The 19,896-nt window shown below is 41.7% G+C and overlaps 1 long non-coding RNA gene across 1 annotated transcript in view; it reads right to left on the bottom strand.

The window, feature by feature from the left end:
- Window positions 1-6,188: 6,188 nt before the first annotated feature.
- LOC118969998 (uncharacterized) overlaps window positions 6,189-19,896 on the bottom strand; it is a 49,092-nt gene continuing 35,384 nt past the window's right edge. The window contains exon 3 of the long non-coding RNA XR_005057806.2: window positions 6,189-6,940. This is a non-coding gene — a long non-coding RNA (uncharacterized lncRNA). The remainder of the gene's footprint in view (window positions 6,941-19,896) is intronic.

Genomic DNA, 19,896 nt, shown 5'->3' with positions numbered 1-19,896 from the left:
ATCATGAATTGATTGGTGGAAAATCCAGGCCTGTTGAGTATCTGGGTCTTAAATTCCCAACCTAAATACTCACCTAATAAATTGCATTTCCACATAAATTATATTTATGTCAAGAGCCAGAATGATTGGTGTTATAAAATATTTACATAGAAGCCAACTGTGCCCATGTATAAGAAGCTTCCATCTGGAAATTTAAGTAGCTGATTCGTTTTTGAAAACTAAGGATTTCGCTTAATCTGTGCAAGTGGCTTTTTCAGTGCTGGGGCAAATCACACATCAAGCTCAGAAGAGGATCTGGCCACCTGCTAAGCCCAGCTTCACCCCTCACCAAATACAAGGAAGCATCTTTGAATATCATGCTGTGAACTCAACTAAATAGAGCTGCTGGCCCTGACATCTATCTTAAAGAAGATAATAAATCCACAAAAGTGATGCCTTTGAACCACTAATAAATATTTTATAACCTGATCATTTAGGAAGTCAGGATTGAAAAGCACTATTGCATGTTTGCATGGAAAAAGTGCTTGAGCTTAAAGATGTCATCTGTCTTCAGTTGTTACAATTTAATGAAAACTATTTGCTGGACTCAAAAAGTGCAATTAATAAATAAATGCAATTAGTAAAACCATTTTCAAATGCCCTTTCTGAGAATTTGTGTCTGCAGCAAAGTTTCAGGATGTGAGTTTGGTCAGAATCCCTGGAACTTTAGGGTCCCTGGAAGAGGTAGGCTATAGTCCTTTCCTTGGGAAGAGATGTGTCCTTGAAACTGTCCAGATGGATGGAGGTGGTGGTGCTTAGGATGAATCCCACTGCTGTGCGGACTCTGATTTGGGTGGCTCATGGTGATTCTGCTGGTGGCCTTGCCTACACTCATGTCTCTGTTCCCCAGAACACATCCTATTTGCCCAATGTGAAAGCATAACTTGGTAACTCAAGTTTTGCCAAATTCGCATGGCAAGTCAGGACATAAACAAAAAGACATAGTGTTGAGTAGTCTTTAGAACTGAGCCATTTGGCTGACAGAAAACCAGAAAGTGAGCCCACAGACTCCTGCCACTGAGGTCCCAGGGGCTTGTCTAGCTCTCACCCTTCCTAACACTGATTCTGTGAGCTATTCCAGCACTTGCCTAAGAAATACTTCATTTTAAAGTTGAGCTAGATGGAATCAGTTATAGTTGCTTAAAAACAAAAGTATCATAGTGAACACACTTGACACTATTGTGCACACATTTATAGAGTTACAGAGTCAGAAAAGCTAGCTTCCTTCCCACATCCCAGCAGAAACAAGCTGTCCTACTCTTGGGCAAATAGGGTGTGACGAGGAATCTCTACCTTATGATCTCCAGGCCTCTAAGGAAAGGAGTTGGGGCTCTCAGCCCTCACTCTGCACCAGAACCCTTCCTTCCCATGTTCTTTCTTCCACCTGTTGTGGTACCAGCAGTGTGGCAAGTGATTCGGGACATGGGCTTCATAGCTGGACGCCCTGGGCTGGAATCCTGGCCCTGTTGCTTCCAGCTATATGATGTAGGTTATTGTCCACCCACACCATGCCACAGTTTCCCACAGAGGGGAGGTAACCACAGTTCTTGCTTCAAGGGTTGCTGTGAGGATTGGTCAGAACAGCACTCCTCTCTCATTCCCCTACCATCCTCCTCCTGAATTCCAGGCATACTAGCCTACTTTCCTGCCTAGAAGTCTTTGGGGGACTTTGCACATTCTGTCCTTCCTGCCTGAGAACACCACCCCACCCAGACCTGTTGCCCTTATCCACCCAGTGATACTGAAAAAAATGGCTCCAGTTGTCCCCTCTCCCTGTATCTACACTAACTCGTTGCTCTGTGACTTCACAGACCCTCCCATCAGTAGTCTATATTCCCCCATCCCTTGATTTTGGGCTAGTTATGGACCTGATTTGGCCAATAAACAGTAGAGGTGACACTGTTGCAATTTTGAGCATGGGCTCCAAGAAATCTTACATGTTTCCTCTCTCTGTCTCTCTCACCCCTGCCCAGCCACAAGCCCAGGCTAGCCTGTTGGATGATGAGACATATGTGGACCAGTCTCCACCATTACCCCAGCCCACAACCAACCAATCCCCTAAAGCAGAGCTGCCTACTGACCAGCATCTGACCGTAGATGCACAATGTTCTCACTAGACCAGCTAAGACCGGAAGAACCACCCAGCAGAACCCTGCCCAAATTGCCAACACACTGCCTTAAAAATTAAATTAGGGTTGTCCCAAGCCACTAAATTTGGGGATGCTTTACCACATTGTGGAAGCTAGCTGATACACACCCTCTCTAAAGCTCAGTTTTCTCAATGATATAATGGAAATAATGAAAATAAGAATAATAAAGCCTACCTCCTAAAATAAGTGTGAAGATTCCATGAAATGAGGTTTGTAAAGTGCCTGTGTTGCTCTAAGTATTACATAACTGTTAACTGCCACACATATGGTAATGGTGATACTGGATTCTTTGCCTTTCATCTGTAAATGTGGAAATAATGATTATCTAATGAGTAGGGTTGTTATGAAGAATTAGGAAAATAAATGCAAGGTCCTTAGCACCAACTCAAACACAGATCATCCATAAACGATTATTACTGATGTGTTAAGTATAATTCCTGAGGATTGGCTCCTTCACCCCCCTGGCCCTTGAACACAGTCCACCACCATCAGCCCCTAGCCTTCAGTTTTCTCACTGTGACTATTAGACTTTGGCCCCCAGCCCCCAGCCTCACACTGGGGCCCCGCAGCCTGCCAGGCCCCTATCGTGGGAGGAGCCCTCAGGTCCCAAGGCAGGAAGGTCGCATTTAGTCCCCGGGACGCTCGAACTTCAGCCACTAGGGGGCAACCTCGGCCGCCAGCCTCCAGAAAGCTGGGCCTTCCGTGGGGTTTTCCATTTTCTGACTCCCGCTGGTGCTGGTCCCTTGGCACGAGGGCCGCTCCTGCCGTGTGATCTCACCAGTCCATGTTCTACCTTCCCTCCTGACTGGAGAGTGAGCCCTCCCCCAGCCAGCTTGAGGAGACACCAGTGGCGACACATCCCCAGCTCCAAGCAACCTCTCAACCAACGTGAGTGGTTTCATAATTCATGCCTGCCCATCAGTGAACAGATTTAGCCTGCTGCCTGCTGAGTCCGGAAATACTGAATATTAAAATATCCCAGACGTTTGCCCTTCTGATGCCCTCGCTCTCTCAGATTCACATGCAGTTGGTTGCACAAACAATTCCAGAGCCACACATTAATTTGTCAATTAAGTAGATTTTGAGCGCTCATATGTGTAGCTTTCATTGAAACGGGAAGGAATATTCAGGGCCACAGGTGCATGACCTTGGAGAAGTCCTAGTCTTCCGGCTTCAAAGCCAGTATATTTTCTCCTGCACCACCTTGCTGCGTAAGTCCCCCAGCAATTTCTGTAGCGCTATTTGCAATAAAAGAAAGCAGGGAACCTATCTGAAAGGTTTTACAAAGCAGAGCAAAGCAAAAGACCTGAGGAAATATTATCTACCCACTGAGGATAGCAAATGAGTGACTCCCAGGAATTAAAACCAGCCATTATTTCAGGACAGGGAAAGCAGAATCTTCATATTTGCTAAAGAAAGGTAGGTGTGTGTCTCTGTGTGTGTGTCACACCCCTTGCCAAAAGTTTAGCTGACTTCGTTCATGCACATCAAAAACCACCAAGTATTTCCCGCCTTTGATGTTGAGTTTTTAAAACTTGTACTTATTAAAGAATTTCTAGGCCAATACACACCTTTGCCAATATCCAGTAAGGACCAACTGCAAATATCAGTTTGGGATTTCAGGGAAGGGAGTGGGAATTCCCGAGAGATTCAAAATACAGTAAGAGGGTTCTCCTCTCCTGGCAGATTTACATTTCTTTCATCCAGTAGGAATCTGGAGGGCCCCTAAGCAGGCTGCAGGCACTGAGCAGCATTCAGAAGAGCTGTCGCTGCTGTTCAGTGTGTGTAATCTAATTAAGGCGGCAGCACTTCCATGGGGGAAATGAAGGATGATGTCCAGGCAACACAGAAAGAATGTGTGGTAACCTGGCATAAGCACTGTAGTGGGCAACCGAGAGCTAGTCTCCACAGAAGGAGTTTGAAATTCCTCTATAATACATTCAGGAAAGAGGAAGTTAAGGTCAGAGTGCATAGTGCAGTGAAGAGCCAAGCCAGACAGACCTGGATTCAAGCCTGGACTCTGCCATTCACTGCGGCACCTTGGCCAGCGTACTGATTCCCTCTTGAGCCTCAGTTTCCTCATATGTGATATGGGGATGAAAATATGCACTTCAGAGGTTGTCATGAGGATTCATGGGTCTCCCTTTAAACAGGTATCTCCCACCAGTGCTTCACTAGGAACTTTACCTGGGAATTCAAACAAGAGATTCTTTCTTGGCTTGAAAATTATTTAATCACAGATGATGAATAAATTACTAATTGGATCAGTAAACAGTTAAAATAAGTGTGATGACTGATTACAACCAGGTGGCCATCGCCTACACATCTTCCCAAACCGAGGGAGGTCATAATATTCTCTTTTCAGAGGTGCCCTGCCAAAAATCATGAATACCCACTGTATTCGTTTCCCACTGTGGAATCACAAAAGATCCCAAATAGGCAAAGCAGTCTTGAGAAAGAAAAAGCTAGAGGCATCATACTCCCTGATCTCAAACTGTATTACAAAGCTATAGGATTCAAAACAGCATGATATTGGCATAAAGACACATAGTCCAATGGAACAGAGTAGAGAGCCCAGAAATCAATCCACTCATGTATGGTCAACTAATTTACAACAAAGGAGGCAAGAATATACAATGGGGAAAGGACAGTCTCTTCCATAAAAGGAATTTTTTAGAAAAATTCCAGAAGAATGAAACTAGACCACTATCTTACACCTTACACAAAAATTAACTCAAAACAGATTAAAAGCTTGAATGTAAGACCTGACACCATAAAACTTCTAGAAGAAATCATAGGCAGTCCACTACCTGACATCAGCTTGGCAATGATTTTTTTTTATCTGACTCTAAAAGCAAAGGCAACAAAAGTAAAAATAAATAAGTGGGATTGCATCAAACTAAAAAGTTTCTGTACAGCAAAGGAAACCATCAAAACTACAGAAAGAAGTCATGCAATTCAGTAGCAAAAAAAAAATCCAATTAAAAAATGAGCAGAGGTTCTGAATTGACATTTTCTCAAAGAAGACGTACAGATAGCAAAAAAACACATGAAAAGATGCTCAATATCACTAATCAGAGAAATGCAAGTCAAAACCACAATGAGCTATCACCTCACACCTGTGAGAATGACTTATCAAAAAGAAAAGAAATAGTTATTGTTGTCAAGGATATGGAGAAAAGGCACCCCTTTGCTCTCTTGCTGGGAATGTAAATTGGTACAGCCACTGTGGAAAACAGTATGAAGTTCTTCAAAAAATTATAAATACAACTACCGTATGATCCAGCAATTTACCTGCAGAAAACAACACCACCAATTTGAAAACATATCTGCACCCTTGTCTGTGTTCATGGCAGCACTATTTACAATAGCCAAGATATGGAAACAACTAAAGTGTCCATCAGTAGAAGAATGGTTAAGGAAGATGTGGCACATATACACGAAGGGTATTACTCAACCATAAAAAAGAATGAAACCCTGCCATTTGGGACAACATGGATGGACCTAAAGAGTATTATGCTAAGTGAAGTAAGTCAGAGGAAGACAAACACTATAGAATCTCTCTTACATGTGGAATCTGAAAAACAAAACAAGCAAACTAACAAAACAAAATTCGTTGATACATAGAACAAAGAACTCACAGTGGTTGCCAGGGGAGAGGAGATGCAGGGGGTGGGGGGGCAGTTAAATGAGTGAAGGGGCTCAAGAACTACAAACTTCCAGTTATAAAATAAATAAGTAACAGGGATGTAATGGACAGCATAGTGACTATAGTTAATAATATTGTTGTATATTTGAAAGTTGCTAAAAGTAAATCAAAGTTAACACAAGAAAAAAAATGTTTGTAACTTTGTATGGTGGTGGATTGGTAACTAGAATTATTGTGGTGACCATTTTGCAGTGTATATTTGCAAATGGAATCATTATGTTGTACACCTGAAACTAGTATAATGTTGAATATTAATTATACCTCAATAAAGATGAAAGAAAAAGGAAGGAAGGAAGGAAGGAAGGAAGGAAGGAAGGAAGGAAGGAAGGAAGGAAGGAAGGAAGGAAGGAAGAAAGGAAGGAAGGAAAAGAAGGAGGGAGGAGGGAGGGAGGAGGGAGCATGCAGATCAGTTGCTAGGAGGGATGGATAGAGGGCAGGATGCATTGTCAAAGCACACAAAAACTTTTAGAATGATGGATATATTATCTTGATTTTGGTCATGGTTTTGCACGTGCATACGTATGTCAAAAACAAACAGCATATTTTACATAGGCATAATTTAGTGTATGTCATTTATAACTCAGTAAATTTGAAGAAGTAAAAAAGAATTTTATTGATTCAAAATCCCATCATCTTAATAGGTTGGCTCTTCACATTTCCATGTTTCCTTTCAGGCCGTCCTCATACTTATAGGTGATTGTGCTTTGGAGCAGATACCATTCTGTGCAGCTCTTTCCACGGAACGATGCTCAAGCACTTTTCCATATAGCTACGCACTTTTTAGAATTGTGCATGTCAGTGGCTATGCAATTTTCCATCCAGTTGATGACATGTCATAGCTTTCCAGTTGACTTGAGGGTTTCGGGGTTTTTCATATGCTGTTTGGTTCTTTTGTGAAGTTGTTTGCGTTTGTTCCCTTGTTTTTGCTGTGACAAATAAGGCTGCAATGAATAGCTTCACGCATTTATATTCTTCTCTTTAGATTTCTTTCAGTAAGATAATTTCCCAGGAGCAGAATTCTACTTGACCCTCACCAACAGCTCTGCAATGTAAGCAAAACAGAAGTTATTCCTATCCTGCACATGAAGAAACTGGATCCAGGAGAAATATAAGTGACTTCTCTGCAGTCACTGGCTGGCGACAGGACTGGCTCCAGATATTTGAAACCCCCAATCTCCCGAGGGCGGGAATGGGGCTTCTCCAGGCATCACCTCCCCCTTGGGAATGATAAAGCTACTGGGTGTCACACCAAGTCCCTGCTCTGCACCCTCTCCAAAAACAAACAAAACGTGGGAAATGTTTAATCACTATAATCTCACCATATAAAAAAATCATTCCATGTTCCCCTCCCAGTTTTGCTGAGAATGCTCAGGTGAGGTTTATGGAGCTGCGGACACTAAATAGATAAAAATATTGGGTGGGCTTTTTCCCTCTTCATTGTAACAGTACCGTTTCCCATCTTGGAACATTTTCTTTGAGATATTCTTCCAAACAGATGCAACCTTTTTGGTGTTCATTGAGGTCATCTTCAGTGTTTTGCTCCTAAGTAGCATTGAAAATGAGCAATGCCACGCATTACCTTTTTTCCCTTCGAGTTATTTTTAGGGATGAATTCCCAGAAAAGAGATTATGGCCTAAAGGATATAAGGGCTTCTGTCGGTGCTTCAGGAACATTCCCAAAATGCTTTCTAAAAGTATTGTACTCGTCACCACTACTAACCACTCATGAGTACACCAAATTCATTAATTTTCATTTTTACTAATTTAATGGTATAAAACTTTGACATGAGTTAAATTAATTCATTTGATAATAGTTTAAGCTAAAGATGTTCCATATTAATTTGCTGAATATAGATTCTTATGTGACCTGATTTTTCATGCCTTTGCAATTTCCCTCCCTTTAAGCAAAACTAATGACATCTTCCTTGGGTCTCTCTCACATCTACTTCCCACCTCTAATCTTGGACCTACCACAGAGTTGAAGCTCTCAGCTCACATATGAACTCCTGGAGGGGAAGGGCTGTGTCTTCCTTCCAGAACTGCCCGTGTAGGTAGCCACTCGTTACATGCGGCTGTTGAGCACCTACAGTGCAGCTAGTCCAAATCAAGAGGTGCTGAAAGTGTAAAATATACACTGGATTTTGAAGACTTAAAGAAAAAAAGAATGGAAAAAACCTCATTTATGATGTTTATATTTATTCCATATTGAAGTGCTAATATTTTGGCTATGTTGGGCTCAATAAAACAAATTATTAAAATTTGCTTCACTTTTAATTTTTACTTTTTAATGTAGCTACTAGAAAATTTAAAAGTATAGGCGTGTCCTCGTGTTATATTTCTATTGGACAGAGCTACCTAAAATCCTGATGCTTAGACCAATGTTTTCAGAGAAGTAAGTCATGAAATGGTTGAGAATGGCTGACAGGCCCTTAAGTTCTTCCTTAGCAATTTGATTGTGACCCTCAGTTAAAAATCATCATCCTCATTGATCCTTTCATCAAATGTATCCTTCCCTTTATTATCAGTGGGACTGGTTGAAAATTGCCATTAAAGGCAGCCAGGAGGAAAGAAAAGCAAGCAATATGGTTAGTTCAACAAATACTGAGCATTTGCTCTTGCCAGGCACTTTCTAGACACTGGGAGAATCAGTGAGCAAAGTAGCCACAGATCCTGCGCTTGAGAAGCTAACATGGGGTAGAAACGGCAAGTTAATGACAGTATTAGCATGTGATACGGGCTATGGCAGAAGGGAGCACAGTGCAGGGGAGGACAGGAGCAGGTTGCAGTATTAAGCACGTGGCCAGGGTAGGTCCATTGAGAAGGTGAGATTTAAGCAAAGACTTGAAGGAGAAGGGGAGTTTTCCAAGTAATTTCTCAGGGAAAGAACAGTTTTAGGCCACAGGCAAAGCTAAATCAAAGGGCCTATGGTGGGGCCGTGTGACTGAAAGAAGTAGGAGACCCAGGTTCTCTCTCTCGGCCTTGGTTTCCCTGTGCCTTATAGGTCTCCTTCTCTAGGTCCCAACCAGCTAAAATGTGCACAACTCCAGCACCTACATCCCTCACAACTGTCCCCCCACCCTCACCGCATCCCCTCCCCTCATCGCCCACCAAGCAGAGGCTTCTGCATCTCTCTCATTGTCTGAATTCTAGAAAAGGCTTTGCGCCAAGCACTGGGGGAGGGGGCAAATGGAGACAGAGAAGGCTTATCTATAGTTCGGGCAGTGTGTGGGCTGCTCTGCAAACCTGGCTCATCTACAGGATGAACAGCCATTGCTGAAGGGATCATCCCAAGGGAGGGCTCAGCTCGTTTGCCAGCCAGCCCAGACCCAGCTCCACGGAGAGAGTTAGGAAAATGGCAGGATGGAGGCAAATCAAGTCACAGTCACTTCCTAATTGGCTTCCCTGCCATCTCTCCCATTACTAACCCTTCTTCACTCTGCCACAAGGATCTGAGCATGTCATTTCTTTGCTTAGAAGTGTCCCATCCAATTGCTCTAAACCCAAAGCTCTTTGCCTGGTGATTGAAGTCCAGTGGAGCCTGGCCCAGCCAAATGCTTCAGCTTCATTTATTTTTTCCTGTGGCCTGAGATGGCCCCCTCCCTTACCCACTTGGCAGACCCCCACACTCCTCCTTAAAGGGGCCATCAGCCATCCCCTTCTCTGAGGACACAGGCGTGGAGTCGTGGAGTCAGACTCCAAATCCCAGCTCTGCCACTTCTTCCCAGGTGTCTAGTGCAAGTTCCCTGGCCCTCTTAAGCTTTGGTTCCTCATCCCTCAAATGGGACGATGAAGAGCACATACCTTGTGGAGTCATGAGAATGGAGGGGCCTAATACACGTGACAAGCTTGTCACAGAGCCTAGCACACAGTGCACACACACTAAGCTGGGACAGTGTTACTCTCTTTGTAATACTATTGTCATGATTACTTGAGTAACTACTGCTACTACCAGCGACCTCCTAGTGCTGTGGTTTGAATGTTTGTGTTCCCCCCAAATTCGCACATTAAATCCTAAAGCCCCAGTGGAGTGGTACTTGGAGGTGGAGTCTTCAGAAAATTATGATGTCGTGAGGTGGCCCTCGTGAATAGGATTAGTGCCCTTATGAAAGAGGCCCTAGAGAGCTCCCTAGTCCCTTCCACTGCATTAGGACACAGCTAGAAGGCTCCATCTATGAGGAAATGGACCCTCACAGACTCCAAATCTGCCAGTGCCTTTTTTTGATCTTGGACTTCCTAGCCTCCAGAACTGGAAGGAATAAACTGCTGCTGTTCATAAGCCCCGCAGTCTGTGGTGTTCTGTTACAGCAGCCAGAACAGACTAAGTCCCCCAGGCAGAATGGATCCTCCCTCCAGTGTGTCTCACACATTTTAGGTTGGGTTTCTAAAACCCGGTGTTGCTTCCCTCGGTATCAGACTCTGAGGTGAGAACTTGGATTTGGGAAGTGATCCCAGAAAGACAAATGAAGACAAAGGGAGACAGGGAGGGGAGAAGAGCCTGTAGGAGGTGTGCGAGGGGCAGAGAGATCTTAGCAGGTGACTGACGCTCAGTCCCCACAGGAGGATCCCTATGATGGTGTCGCATCTACAATTAGACTGTGATATGCCAAAGACCCAAAACTGCCCAGTCAGGGAACATTTCAGAGAAACTGGACCACTGGCAGAAGGGAACTGGTACAACTGGATGTCAAATATTTGCCCCAAACACCTCAAAAGTTTGCAAACTCTTTGCTTTAGAGATTCCACTTCAAAGAATGTATCCTAGTTGATTAATCATAGATATACACACAAATATGGCTAAAGAATGTTCATTTCCAGAATTGTGTATAATACTGAAAAATTGGGCACAATCTAAATGTCCAACCACAAAAGAATGGGTAATTAATTAAGCCATGGCTTTTCCCCATACTGGACTACATAGCAGCAGCCACTGAAAATGATTTTGTGTAAGAGAGCTGAGTGTCACAGAAAAACTGTCCAGGATATTGTCTGGTCATTTTTAAAAGCAGATACATACACACATGAACTAATATGTAAGATATGATCTAATAAGACTCATAATGTAATATACATGTGCACACACACAAGAACATGCATGCACACACACACACACAAAGACCTGGAGAGATATGGACCACAAATGATGACGATGATAAGAGTGGAGTGGCTGGATTCTATTTTAGTTTTTTCCTCATCTGTACTTTCAAAATGTTCTACAATGTTGATGTGTTATAGGGCTGCTCTTACAGCACCAGGCCACCAACACAGAGTTGCAGCAAGAAGGTGGAGCATCACTCAGCTTCCTGCCTGTCCAGATGGGCTGGTATTTTTCTCTAATACAAAAGATCCTGAGATCAGGCACTTCAGGGAGAACAGCTTGCCTCCAGCTCCTAAGGGGTCCACCTGAGACATGTGCATTTCTGAAAACACACAAGCTTTTCCACTGAGAAGATATAGCCCACAACTTGAGAAGGAAATTAAATGCTTTCCTCAGTAAATTTCTCCATCTCCAAATTTTAATCATTGAAATAGGGCTACCTGCTGGTTTATGTTGCTTGAGGACTGATTAAAATAGGATGATTCTACGAAGTTACCAGTAGATTTTAATAGGGGGAAAAACGCAGTCTAGGCATTCTAATCTCTGATCTTTCAGTCCCTTTGGATTTCATTTCATGCCCTCCGGCTATCCTTTGAGGTGGGACTCAGCATATGGTAAGGAAAGGAGGAAACTATATGGAAAATCTTTACATTCACTCAAAACATATTTTCTGATTTTTAGAGACGGAGACAGGCCTCTGCCCCTCTCCGGTTTTTCTCTCTCACAATAGGATTGGAGGAACTTTCATCCCTTTTTTTCAAAATGGTTGTACCACTTTATTTATTTATTTATTTTTTCATATTTTTTTTTGAGAGGGCATCTCTCATATTTATTGATCAAATGGTTGTTAACAACAATAAAATTCTGTATAGGGGAGTCAATGCTCAATGTACAATCATTAATCCACCCCCAGCCTAATTCTCGTCAGTCTCCAATCTTCTGAAGCATAACGAACAAGTTCTTACATGGAGAACAAATTCTTACATAGTGAATAAGTTCTTACATGGTGAACAGTGCAAGGGCAGTCATCACAGAAACTTTCAGTTTTGATCACGCATCATGAATTATAAACAATCAGGTCAAATATGAATATTTGTTTGATTTTTATACTTGATTTATATGTGAATCCCACATTTCTCCCTTTATTATTATTATTTTTTTAAATAAAATGCTGAAGTGGTAGGTAGATGCAAGATAAAAGTAGAAAACATAGTTTAGTGTTGTAAGAGAGCAAATGTAGATAATCAGGTGTGTGCCTGTAGACTATGTGTTAATCCAAGCTAGACAAGGGCAATAAAACATCCACGTATGCAGAAGATTTCTCTCAGAACAGGGGGGTGAGGTTCTAAGCCTCACCTCTGTTGATCCCCAATTTCTCACCTGATGGCCCCCCTGCGACTGTGCCTGTCTTAGGTTGTTCCTCCCTTGAGGAATCTTACCCGTCTCTGGCTAACCAGTCATCTTCCGGGGCCATACAGGGAAATGTAAAGTTGGTAAGTGAGAGAGAAGCCATATTGTTTGAAAAGGTTAGCTTTTTACTTCTTTGCAGATTTATGCCCTGTGGCTTCTATGCCCAGCATTTGTCTTGAGGTATCTTTACCACTTGGAGGAGGTATGATACTCGGTGAATTCAATATGAAGCACAAATTCTATTTAAGGGTTGTAATTAGGAAGGAAGAGAAAAGCTATAGAGGTAGCAGACAGAAGAAAACATGGGAAGATTGATTATTTCTTTTACATATCTTCTTGTAGAGTAACTTAAGCATGTATAGGTTTTAAAGATACTAATTAAATTGCGCACACACATTAACATAATAGGAATACAGTTACATAACCAAAGCAGATCTATAATTACCAGCCATCTCCAGTGAAGCCAAGAAAACCAGTTAGGCACCCTAGGCATTTGGGAAAATTTGTCTATGATATAATGGATATTGTCCAACTGTACTTGAACAGTCTGAGAGAAATCAGACAAATTAAAACAATCCATTCCTGGGAACTGTTCACATCCCATATGTTCTTTTAACAGTAGGTAGTCTGTAGTTGTAAGATTTTGGAGCACTACAACTTGCACTTTTCCTAATTCTTGGTTGAGTTCCAGCAGCATAGATCCAGTCAAATTTGTTGTTTTACTGTATACACAGCCCAGCTTAGATATCTTCTTCTTTATTTCAATGGCAAGTCCAGGAACCGGTGGGATGAATGCAGCTACAACTGCAGCATCTCCTGGATCTTTGTTGAGGTATTTTGATGATCATCTTCTGCTATGACTCTTACAGAGAGTGCTGATGTTGGAAGTTCTTCTTCATATCGTATCTTAGTTCATTTTCTGGGTAGCGAAATTAGGCTTTGATCCTCTGTATAAACACAAACAGACCCTTTGCCCACACTTTGATATGCCCTTTATACCATTGTGTAGAACTCATTGGAGGTCACCACACAGGAACTGCTTTTTTTTTTTTAAGAGAAAGGAATATTATCAGAAAAGTGTACCTCCATAGCCGATCATCTGACACCCTTTAAGTGATCAAAATTAAGGATATTTAAAGCATGCATTAATTGTTGATTTACAGTTAGTTTTATCCTGTCAGGGAGTAATCCCCCTTCTCTTTCATTCTTTTTGTCGTTGTTGTTATATTTAATCTACACTTACATGAAGAATATTATGTTTACTAGGCTCTCCCCTATACCAGGTCCCCCCCATAAACCCCCCTCCAGTCCCTGTCCATCAGCAGAGCAAAATGTCATAGAATCACTACTTGTCTTCTCTGTCTTGTACAGCCCTCCCCTTTCTCCCACCCCCCCTATGCATGCTAATCTTAATACCTCTCTTCTTCTTCCCCTTATCCCTCCCTACCCACCCATCCTCCCCAGTCCCTTTCCCTTTGGTACCTGTTAGTCTGTTCTTGGGTTCTGTGATTCCACTGCTGTTTTGTTCCATCAGTTTTTCCTTTGTTCTTATACTCCACAGATGAGTGAAATCATTTGGTACTTGTCTTCCTCCGCCTGGCTTATTTCACTGAGCATAATACCCTCCAGGTCCATCCATGTTGCTGCAAATGGTAGGATTTTTCCTCTTCTTATGACTGAGTTGTATTCCATTGTGTATATGTACCACATCTTCTTTATGCATTCATCTACTGATGGACATTTAGGTTGCTTCCAATTCTTGGCTATTGTAAATAGTGCTACGATAAACATAGGGGTGCATCTGTCTTTCGCAAACTTGATTGCTGCGTTCTTAGGGTAAATTCCTAGGAGTGGAATTCCTGGGTCAAATGGTAAGTCTATTTTGAGCATTTTGAGGAACCTCCACACTGCTTTCCACAATGGTTGAACTAATTTACATTCCCACCAGCAGTGTAGGAGGGTTCCCCTTTCTCCACAGCCTCACCAGCATTTGTTGTTGTTTGTCTTTTGGATGGCAGCCATCCTTACTGGTATGAGGTGATATCTCATTGTGGTTTTAATTTGCATTTCTCTGATAATTAGTGATGTGAAGCATCTTTTCATGTGTCTGTTGGCCATCTGTATTTCTTTTTTGGAGAACTGTGTGTTCAGTTCCTCTGCCCATTCCTTAATTGGATTATTTCATTTTTGTTTGTTGAGGCGTGTGAGCTCTTTATATATTTTGGACGTCAAGCCTTTATCGGATCTGTCATTTACAAATATATTCTCCCATACTGTAGGGTTCCTTTTTGTTCTATTGATGGTGTCTTTTGCTGTACAGAAGCTTTTCAGCTTAATATAGTCCCACTTGTTCATTTTTGCTGTTGTTTTCTTTGCCTGGGGAGATATGGTCAAGAAGAGGTCACTCATGTTTATGTCTAAGAGGTTTTTGCCTATGTTTTTTTCCACGAGTTTAATGGTTTCATGACTTACATTCAGGTCTTTGATCCATTTTGAATTTACTTTTGTATATGGGGTTAGACAATGGTCCAGTTTCATTCTCCTACATGTAGCTGTCCAGTTTTGCCAGCACCATCTGTTGAAGAGACTGTCATTTTGCCATTGTATGTCCATGGTTCCTTTATCAAATATTAATTGACCATATAGGTTCGGGTTAATGTCTGGACTCTCTAGTCTGTTCCACTGGTCTGTGGCTCTGTTCTTGTGCCAGTACCAAATTGTCTTGATTACTATGGCTTTGCAGTAGAGTTTGAAGTTGGGGAGCGAGATCCCCCCTACTTTATTCTTCTTTCTCAGGATTTCTTTGGCTATTCGGGGTCTTTGGTGTTTCCATATGAACTCTTGAATTATTTGTTCCAGTTCATTGAAGAATTTTGTTGGTAATTTGATAGGGATTGCATTAAATCTGTATATTGCTTTGGGCAGGATGGCCATTTTGACTATATTGATTCTTCCTAGCCACGAGCATGGGATGAGTTTCCATTTGTTAGTGTCTTCTTTAATTTCTCTTAAGAATGACTTGTAGTTTTCAGAGTATAGGTCATTCACTTCTTTGGTTAGATTTATTCCTAGGTATTTTATTCTTTTTGATGCAATTGTGAATGGAATTGTTTTCCTGATTTCTCTTTCTATTGGTTCATTGTTAGTGTATAGGAAAGCTACAGATTTCTGTGTGTTAATTTTGTATTCTACAACTTTGCTGTATTCCGATTATCAGTTCTAGTAGTTTTGGGTTGGAGTCTTTCGGGTTTTTTATGTAGAATATCATATCATCTGCAAATAGTGACAGTTTAACTTCTTCTTTACCAATCTGGATTCCTTGCATTTCTTTGTTTTGTCTGATTGCCGTGGCTAGGACCTCCAGTACTATGTTAAATAGCAGTGGGGAGAGTGGGCATCCCTGTCTAGTTCCCGATCTCAGAGGAAAAGCTTTCAGCTTCTCGGTGTTCAGTATAATGTTGGCTGTGGTTTTATGATATATGGCCTTTATTATGTTGAGGTACTTGCCCTCTATTCCCATTTTGCTGAGAGTTTTTATCATGAATGGATGTTGAATTTTGTCAAATGTTTTTTCAGAATCTATGGAGATGATCATGTGGTTTTTGTCTTTCTTTTTGTTGATGTGGTGGATGATGTTGATGGATTTTCGAATGTTGTACCATCCTTGCATCCCTGGGATGAATCCCACTTGGTCGTGGTGTATGATCCTTTTGATATACTTTTGAATTCGGTTTGCTAATATTTTATTAAGTATTTTTGCATCTACATTCATCAGGAATATTGGTCTGTAATTTTCTTTTTTGGTGGGGTCTTTGCCTGGTTTTGGTATTAGGGTGATGTTGGCTTCATAGAATGAGTTTGGGAGTATTCCCTCCTCTTCTATTTTTTTGGAAAACTTTAAGGAGAATGGGCATTATGTCTTCTCTGTGTGTCTGATAAAATTCCGAGGTAAATCTGTCCGGCCCGGGTGCTTTGTTCTTGGGTAGTTTTTTTAATTACCGCTTCAATTTCTTTGCTTATAATTGGTTTGTTTAACTTTTGTGCTTCTTCCTTGGTCAGTCTTGGAAGGCTGTATTTTTCTAGGAAGTTGCCCATTTCTTCTAGGTTTTCCAGCTTGTTGGCATATGGTTTTCATAGTAGTCTTTAATAATTCTTTGTATTTCTGTGGAGTCTGTTGTGATTTTTCCATTCTCATTTCTGATTCTGTTGATTTGTGTTGATTCTCTCTTTCTCTTAATAAGTTTGGCTAGAGGCTTATCTATTTTGTTTATTTTCTCAAAGAACCAGCTCTTGGTTTCATTGATTTTTGCTATTGTTTTATTCTTCTCAATTTTATTTATTTCTTCTCTGATCTTTATTATGTCCCTCCTTCTGCTGACTTTAGGCCTCATTTGTTCTTCTTTTTCCAGTTTCGATAATTGTGATGTTAGACTATTCATTTGGGATTGTTCTTCCTTCTTCAAGTGTGCCTGGATCGCTATATACTTTCCTCTTAGGACTGCTTTCACTGTGTCCCACAGAAATTGGGGCTTTGTGTTGTTGTTGTCATTTGTTTCTATATATTCCTTGATCTCTATTTTAATTTGTTCATTGATCCATTGATTATTTAGGAGTATGTTGTTAAGCCTCCATGTGTTTGTGAGCCTTTTTGTTTTCTTTGTAGAATTTATTTCTACTTTTATACCTTTGTGGTCTGAAAAATTGGTTGGTAAAATTTCAAATTTTGCTGAGGCTCTTTTTGTGGGCTAGTATGTGGTCTATTCTGGAGAATGTCCCATGTGCACTTGAGAAGAATGTATATCCTGTTGCTTTTGGATGTAGAGTTCTATAGATGTCTATTAGGTCCATCTGCTCTACTGTGTTGTTCAGTGCTTCCGTGTCCTTACTTATTTTCTGCCTGGTGGATCTATCCTTTGGGGTGAGTGGTGTATTGAAGTCTCCTAAAATGAATGCATTGCAGTCTGTTTCCCCCTTTAGTTCTGTTAGTATTTGTTTCACATATGCTGGTGCTCCTGTGTTGGGTGTATATATATTTAGAATGGTTATATCCTCTTGTTGGACTGAGCCCTTTATCATTATGTAGTGTCCTTCTTTATCTCCTGTTACTTTCTTTGTTTTGAAGTCTATTTTGTCTGATATTAGTACTGCAGCCTCTGCTTTCTTCTTGCTGTTGTTTGCCTGAAATATGTTTTTCCATCCCTTGACTTTTAGTCTGTACATGTCTTTGAGTTTGAGGTGAGTTTCTTGTAAGCAGCATATAGATGGGTCTTGCTTTTTTATCCATTCTATTACTCTGTGTCTTTTGATTGGTGCATTCAGTCCATTTACATTTAGGGTGACTATTGAAAGATATGTACTTATTGCCATTGTAGGCTTTAAATTCATTGTTACCAAAGGTTCAAGGTTAGCTTCTTTAGTATCTTACCGCCTAACTTAGCTTGCTTATTGAGCTGTTATGTACACTGTCTGGAGATTCTTTTCTTCTCTCCCTTCTTATTCCTCCTCCTCCCTTCTTCATATGTTGGGTGTTTTGTTCTGTGCTCTTTCTAGGAGTGCTGCCATCTAGAGCAGTCCCTGTAAGATGCCCTGTAGAGGTGGTTTGTGGGAAGCAAATTCCCTCAGCTTTTGCTTGTCTGGGAATTGTTTAATCCCGCCATCATATTTAAATGATAGTCATGCTGGATACAGTATCCTTGGTTCAAGGCCCTTCTGTTTCATTGCATTAAATATATCATGCCATTCTCTTCTGCCCTGTAGGGTTTCTGTCAAGAAGTCTGATGTTAGCCTGATGGGTTTTCCTTTATAGGTGACCTTTTTCTCTCTAGCTGCCTTTAAAACTCTTTCCTTGTCCTTGATCTTTGCCATTTTAATTATTATGTGTCTTGGTGTTGTCCTCCTTGGATCCTTTCTGTTGGGGGTTCTGTGTATTTCCGTGGTCTGTTCGATTATTTCCTCCCCCAGTTTGGGGAAGTTTTCAGCAATTATTTCTTCCAAGGTACTTTCTGTCCCTTTTCCTCTCTCTACTTCTTCTGGTACCCCTATAATACGGATATTGTTCCTTTTGGATTGGTCACACAGTTCTCTTAATATTGTTTCATTCCTGGAGATCCTTTTATCTCTATGTCAGCTTCTATGCATTCCTGTTCTCTGGTTTCAATTCCATCAATGCCCTCTTGCATCTTATCCATTCTGCTTATAAATCCTTCCAGAGTTTGTTTCATTTCTGTAATCTCCTTTCTGGCATCTGTGATCTCCCTCCGGACTTCATCCCATTTCTCTTGCATATTTCTCTGCATCTCTGTCAGCATGTTTATGATTTTTATTTTGAATTCTTTGTGAGGAAGACTGGTTAGGTCTGTCTCCTTCTCTGGTGTCTCTGTGATCTTGGTTTGCCTGTAATTTTGTCTTTTCATGGTGATAGGAATAGTTTGCAGAGCTGGGACTAGTGAGAGCTGGAATAACTTCTCTTCTTGTTGTTTTGTGGCCTTCCTCTCCCCCTTCGCGAGGCACTGTGTGCTCGCAGGTGTTGATGTGGTCTGGATGTTGTCCTGTGTCCTCTGGTCTCTATTTTAGGAAGAGTTGTCTTTGTTATATTTTCATAGATATATGTGGTTTTGGGAGGAGATTTCCACTGCTCTACTCACGCCGCCATCTTGGCTCCACCTCCTTTTCATCCCTTTTATCACCTCTAGTGCCTCTGTCTAGGCCCTTCCTTAATAGCTTCCCACCAAGAGAGGGGGACAAGCTCCTGCCACCAACCAGAGTCTGGGGTGATTGTGGGGCCATGCCTCACCAGCAAGAAATGCCATTATGCCCCTGCATCCATGAACACAGCCCTCTTCCCGATTCCTCTGTCACAGGGCATGACCTGCTGGACCCGGGTCACTCTCTGTCCTGTCTGTAGGGTGAGTCAGCCACCCTTGCCCTTGCAGCCATTGAGTAAGTGGACTTAGCGATGCCTCTGTAGGGCAGCCATTCTAGATCTGAGAGAGCAGGGAGAAGAAACACCATATTTTCCCCCTATCTTGAGGCCCCATTCTCCTGTCCAGCTTTTACCAAAGAAGGCATTTTGGGGATTTTTATGGTGAGTGCAGATGATTAAGCAAGCTCGTACTTTGTTCCCTAGTGACTACTGTACCTTATATATGACTTGGCCAAGAACTCCTGGGGCAGCAAGGAGGTGAGAGAGAGGGGTTATTCTCCTTCTGAGAGCTTAAATGTGAACACCTGGTATGTGCCAGGTGCTGAATACACAAGAAAAACACCCTTTTTGCCCTTGAGGGGCTCATGGCCTATGGGAGAAGGTAGATAGGCAAGCAAATACCCATAATAATAAATACAATACCCTGTGATGAATACCATAATGTAAGAATGTACAAAATACAGGGGTAGCCCAGAAGGGAAGCATTCCATTGTGGATAGAGGGGATTGGGTAAGAGACTGGAAATGCTCCACAGAAGTGGCATTTAAGCTGCATCTTGAAGAGTGAATAG

This window comes from Manis javanica, chromosome 2 (assembly GCF_040802235.1).
Source record: "Manis javanica isolate MJ-LG chromosome 2, MJ_LKY, whole genome shotgun sequence".
NCBI lineage: Eukaryota > Metazoa > Chordata > Mammalia > Pholidota > Manidae > Manis > Manis javanica.
The sequence above is the reverse complement of the archived record's forward strand: the minus strand, read 5'-3'. Positions and strand labels throughout refer to the sequence as shown.